The sequence below is a fragment of the Agrilus planipennis genome, unplaced genomic scaffold (genome assembly GCF_000699045.2).
Source record: "Agrilus planipennis isolate EAB-ADULT unplaced genomic scaffold, Apla_2.0 scaffold41, whole genome shotgun sequence".
Classification (NCBI taxonomy): Eukaryota; Metazoa; Arthropoda; class Insecta; order Coleoptera; family Buprestidae; genus Agrilus; species Agrilus planipennis.
Genome location: NW_020442445.1, coordinates 1,587,806 through 1,594,192, shown reverse-complemented (window position 1 = coordinate 1,594,192; position 6,387 = coordinate 1,587,806). Strand labels below are relative to the sequence as shown.

The 6,387-nt window shown below is 30.8% G+C and overlaps 1 long non-coding RNA gene across 1 annotated transcript; it reads right to left on the bottom strand.

Annotated features, from left to right (window-relative positions):
• Positions 1-419: 419 nt before the first annotated feature.
• On the bottom strand, positions 420-1,819 carry LOC108733571. Its single transcript, XR_003232320.1, has 4 exons — positions 1,686-1,819; positions 1,264-1,544; positions 655-923; positions 420-586 (listed from the first exon to the last, which is right to left on the bottom strand). It is a non-coding gene; the product is annotated as an uncharacterized LOC108733571 (long non-coding RNA).
• Between the last annotated feature and the right edge of the window lie 4,568 nt (positions 1,820-6,387).

Below are 6,387 nucleotides of genomic sequence, written 5' to 3'. Positions count from 1 at the left end.
TTTGGTAGAGAAGATCGGACAGATTTCGCCAAGGCAAGCTGGGCAGTCGCCTATTGCTCCTATTCCAGATAACCCACTGTACCCTGTCTGAAAGGAAGTAACGCTAGAGTAGACTCGCGAAAAGTGTATAAGACACTTTTAAGATCAACTAAATAGCTAAGCCCAAGGGAAGTCGTTCGGGGAGGCCCTCCCTAATTCCACAAGGGTGAGAAGAAACACACACGATAACGAAACGTTGAATCATGTAGAACTCGTAGGGTAAATGCAAAGCAAATTAGGAAGAATATGCAGTAAGCTAAGCGAAGAGGTAAGCAAGGTTAGACTATACTACAACTACTAAACGTGTTATTTCTACTACTACACTACCATTACATACAAAAAAATAATAAAAACATCTACAATCAACAATTACTTCAAATTAAATGAACAAAATTAAGCATGCAAAATAAAAAAACTAATTTAAATAAAATAAACTGTAAAAAAACTAATTTGAATCAAATGAACTTGATAAATTCTACTACACAGTGCATGCAAGATAGAGAACTATTTTAACTATGGGGTCATCTTTGTCTTCTCCAACGTCGACCTGAAACAGATACGGTGGTAACAGATTAATAAGGAGCAATTAAAATTAATAATGTCAAGTATTCTCACCTTAATTAACTGTAGACCGTAATGTTCCAAAGTATGCAGGTGTGAAATGTAAATCAAATCAAAGAGGAATGCCAATGCCGAAAATTTCTTATTTCAGTGGAATTGTCATAAATCTTCAGTTGCTCTCACTCATCACTTGAAAATTAACTGCATAATGTTGCAAGGTGAAGACGAAAACAGCAAATCAAGAATGTAGTCCACCAAACACTGTAGATATTGTTTCAGTACCATCAACCTGAACTTTATTTCTCTCCCATTTGTCCGACGATCTGTAGAGGTGGACAAAAAAGAGTATTAGTTACACAATCAATTAAAAAATGTATTTAAATTAAGTAAAATAATGCACAAAAACGCAAGTAAAACACCTGAATTATAAAATGGCGACGAGATGTCAACTTTATTCATGTCATAGAAAAATGTTAAATGCAATACAAATAACCCTAGATGCGCGATGTCAATTTATACACTGGATAGTTAAAAGAGAACCCCATAGATATACGATAACATCGATTTATGCTGTGAACAATAGATAACTGTTAGAAGTAAAACCATAGATGCCACAGGTGGCAAATTATATGAAAACTGAGTAACTTCAAAACAATAGCTCACCTTGAGGATCACTATACGGTGCTCAAGTTTTATTCCCAAGTTCTGACAAAAGAGAAGTGCCTCTTAATAGTAGACGCTGATGAAAGGAAATAAGTGAAATAAGCCACACATCGCACCGCAATCTTCCTTTTATGCATCAGTGTAATTCGGATTGCATATATTTTCTGGAAATTGCACCTTCACGCCCAAGGGGAGAGAAAATCAAACGGACTCCACTTCTCCAGGTTTTGAATCCTTCTTATTTTCAGTCTCCTTGTTCATTTAATACGTTTAAATGGATCCTGTTGAAACAATATTATGTTAGCTTCATTTTAAAATATTTAAGAACCATAACTTTCACCAATTAAATAATAGACTATCAAAATCAATACTTTTACAAAACTACTACAATTTACAAGTGTAAAACCTTAAAGATTTCTTACCCTTTCCAAGATTAAGAGAATCAAACGTGTTCGGGTTCTGCTTCCCCGCGTTTCGTGGCCATTTGATTTACCCTCTCCCCGTACATTTATTATGATTTAATGGAAACCTCTTAAAAAAATTTAATATTAGTTATATATCCNTTACCCTGTCCAAGACCGACAAAAAGAAGCATGATTGGGGTTCTGCTTCCCCGCGTTTCGTGGCCATTTGAATTATCCTCTCCCTGTATCCTATGAATTTTTTGACCAGCTCATTAGAAGCATACTTGGAAATAAAAATATGTCTGATTGCCACAAATCTGCAAGTACTGTTTGTCCCTCGAATCCAAGGATGTAATCTCAAAGCAAGCCTATATTACAGAAAAAAAAGTCGTTAAAACCTAATCTATAGCATAACAAGGTAAAAGTTAAAAAAATTTTAAAGGAAATTTGGAATTTTAAAAGCAGAATAATAGCATTAAGAAATATTTTACATATTTTGGCTATAAAATGAAAGCAATCTTCGTGGCGTGGTCACATCGATATGAAAAATCTAGAATCATCGCCTAAACGTGTATTCAAAATTTAAAAATTCTAACAAAACCCGAACTATTCAAACTCCAATAAACTAAGAATTTATAAAATTCACATTAGATAAGTACAGGCAAGATGCCACGACACACTCGATAATAGAGCACGAAACGAACGCGCCACCCAAGTTTTTCATGACAAAATATAATTATAATTAAAATATAATTGAAATCAATCAATCACTAAACCGAAACGCATTCCACACAATAAATCAAATGAAAATCGAATAAGGATTAGGGCTAAATACTTTCAGGCGTCGTTTCCATTTATGGACGGCAAAAATGGTGGTACATCTCCTTCTCGAGGACCGAACACAATTGAATACGATTGAATGACAAGATGAAGCGACAAACGAGCCGGGAGACCTATAGATGAAAATTCTTTCTATACCTATGATAGATACATAATACATTTTATAGGTGCCTTCAGTTATACTAATGCAGTTTAATTAGTAAATTATTAGAAACTGATCCACTTAAATGACATCCTGTTGAAATAATTTATCTTTATATGACTGTCTTTAATTGTTATAAACAAAATAGCTGCGAATTAAAAAAACAAAACGTTACTTTCCTCAGGAACTTTTTAAATTCATTAAAAAATGTCCTCTTTCTAAGTATAAAAACGGCATATTTCTAACAGTTATAGTAATAAAGTTATCCATTTGTTTATAAGCAAAAAATGAAAGCACTTTTGTAACGACATTTGCAAAAATTAAAATGTCTTTTTTTCGTATTCTAATTAAACATCGTTATAGAAAAACACCTCCCCTTCCAAAAAAACCTACAAAATCTCTTTCTGTCCAAAGTTGTGCGTACTACGTTATTGCAAAAATAACTTCTCTGAGATAAACAATTTCAATTATTCAAAAACTAATGAAAGAATTAAATTGAAATTTTAACCACTTGTTAAGTATTATTAAATCTATCTTTCCACGTAATATCAAGATGTACAACAATTTGCAAAATAGTTATTAATTTTAATGAATTCTACGGGTTTTCACGATTTTTTAAACAATAAATTAACATTTTGACAACTGTAAAAGGTCATTTGTAGATTTCCCACAATATGATTACTGCGAATTGTTGCTTACATTGATATTCATTGTTTATTACTTGAAAATCGTAAAGAACCTTCTACAGAAAAAGTATAGGGGTTATTCCTATAGACTTATATTATCTAAAAAAAAAACGCATTGATTTGCTGGATGAGAGTGAGAGATAAGTTAGTTAGCGCCCAGAAGAAATGGAACATCCTGTATGATTAAAAATATTTTTTGTATATCCACCATGTGACCACTTAAATGGAGACTTTTTTTATTAAACGCATAACAGTTATGGACGAAACCGTTTTAGGTGGAATACCCTGTATACTATAGACTGCTATGTAAATATTTAAACAATATTTTAGAAGCAAAGAAGCCACCTAACCTTCCATAGCCACCACATCTCCCCTGTGCCCCCCTTCAACCTACAGTAAAATGGTCCAAATACATGTACCGAGGAAATCACTCGTAAATAAGGAAAGAAAGTGTTGCAATGAGAAATGTTATCCTTGTATATCCTCTACCACATATCTGTTGCAATTATACAAAAAAAAGATAATAGTTGCAAACTTAGCTTAAACGAATTCCACGAAGAACAACGTTTCGTAAGTAATAAAAAACTATGGAAGTTATTCAATTCGGTTAATAGTGCGCTTTGACTAAAACTTTAAATCCTTGTTAAATTGATACATACATATGCATGTCCGCTACAATTTTTTATTTTATGATTTTTAAATAAGTTTCAATGTTCCATGGAATAATTTGTAATTAGGTATGCCACAGATAACTGCGAAAATATGATTTTTTTTCCGAATCTCAATATCCTTGAAATTGCAACACTGTAGCACACTATTTCAACACCAGTAGAAAATCAATATGCACCATTATGCACTTTGAAAATTTCAAATAGTAAACAACCTAATTTCACCATAAATGCCCATGAAAATTTAGTCTTATTAATCTTCCCAAAGGCATGCATAACTTTCCGTCTGTTGATTCCATCAAAAGGCAAAAGTAGGATTTTTCATAGCAAAATTTCTAGTACTAACAAACGCCCGAACAAATATTCATACAACGTTTCAAAATTATCTAATAATGTTTAAATAAATATATAAATAAATAAGTGAACAGTTCATTATCAACTTCTTCAACATAACTACATTAATTTGTTATGTTTAGGATAGACTGTTAGAACAGGTCACTAATTTTTCTGATCGGCGAAAGACAATGCACATTTGAACATGCGTGTATAAATAATGAAAAATGATTGCCATTTTGGCATTTTTAAAAAACGTAAAGTTTATAATCATCCATTTTTCAAAATTTCTAAATGCATACTTTAACCTGCAAATTTTAGTCGATTTTCCAAAATCGAATGATACAACTCATGATTTGAGCAATTTAATAAAACAGATTTCAATTTCTCTGAAATTAATTTTAAAAATACCTACATGACTTTTCTATATTTTCAATTATTTCATTTATGCATCTTTTGGATGCTTCTGAAAATTGCTTTAAAAAATACCTTTAATAAAATTCAAAAGTTTTAAATTGAACATTCTCCGTAGGTTTATTCAACTGAATATTTGATATAAAATAAAATTTTTGATTCTAAGAAAATCAGGTGTAAGATGCATGAGTGATCGCATAAGTATTCCTTAGGGAAAACCGGAATTTTTATAAAAAATAACTTCACAATGATTTCCACTGTAAGAAATTACTTAATGTCAGCAAAATTAATTAATCGCTGTTAATTAATAATGAATTTATTAATTGTACTTATCGTTGCATTTTTAAATAAAAACATTCAGTTATTAAAATACCTATTCTCATATTTTCATTTAATTTTGTTGTTCTAATATTTGTATTGGCATTTTTATACTATCTTCGTAGAGCAACCTTAATACGCCAAGATAAAAATCCCAAGAGATAACAACACGAAGACAAGCATACCAGTATAAGAAGTAAATAAGTATAAAACAGATCGTATCATAACTGTCCCCTTACCCCGTTTGCCATCATTATGCAATAAACGACAAACAATAAACACAATGAACACGGAATTAGAAAAATATTTTAAACATTACATTCAAACAGAATCATCATTACTTTATTCATTTTTACTGGGTTAATTTTACTTTTCCGAAATCATTTGAAAATATTACGCAAAAAGTTAAAAATTGTACTATAATTTTTTTGTATATTTGAGTGAAAATAAATGGTGATTTATCAACGTAAACTTAAAAAAATATATAGGTTTTGTATAATTTACGTTTACGCTATATTGCCTTGAATACGCAAAAAATTAATAAGATTTAGAAAATTTACATTTTGTTTACCTTTCTGCAAACAAAACTATTAAAATTTGAAAATATATTTTGAAAAATATTCACGTCATAACACCTGTAATTTTTACTTACAGAAATAGCAATTTTTAAATTCAAAGGTGGGGTAGTGGACACCCTTACAACAAAATTGACTTTGTACATTTGTTCACGTTATCTACAAACAAAATTATCAAAATCTCATAAAATAATTTCGAAAACTACGCAAGTTATAACACCTGTAATTTTTACGATCAAAAATTACAATATTATAGGTTCAACATTACAAAACTTTAGGTTCAGTAGGAAGTTGTCACAAATTATCATATCTGACAATCGAATTTTGAAAAATATGCAAGCTATAACATCAGTGGCATTTAGTATCAAAAATGACGAAGTTTTTAATTCACCGGACCCTTATAAAAACCTGACTTCATACTTTTTGTCCCTGTTTGACAAATGAATTTCTAAAAAAATCTATCAACATACTTTGTCTCTGATAAATATGGCACAGTTTTAGGTGCAAAAAAGAGGCACAAAAATTAGATATTACACATTTTGTCCCCGCCCTCTTCAAGAAAAAAAACTATAAATCTGATAAACGAATTTTGAAAGAAATGCAATATGCAACACCTGAAACTTTTACGTTCAGAAATTGCAGAATTTCAGGTTCAAAATAAGGGTACAGAGTACAGTTACATAAGATCTGACTTCACATATTGTCGACAATCGGATTATCGAAAATAACATTAAGACAGCTAAT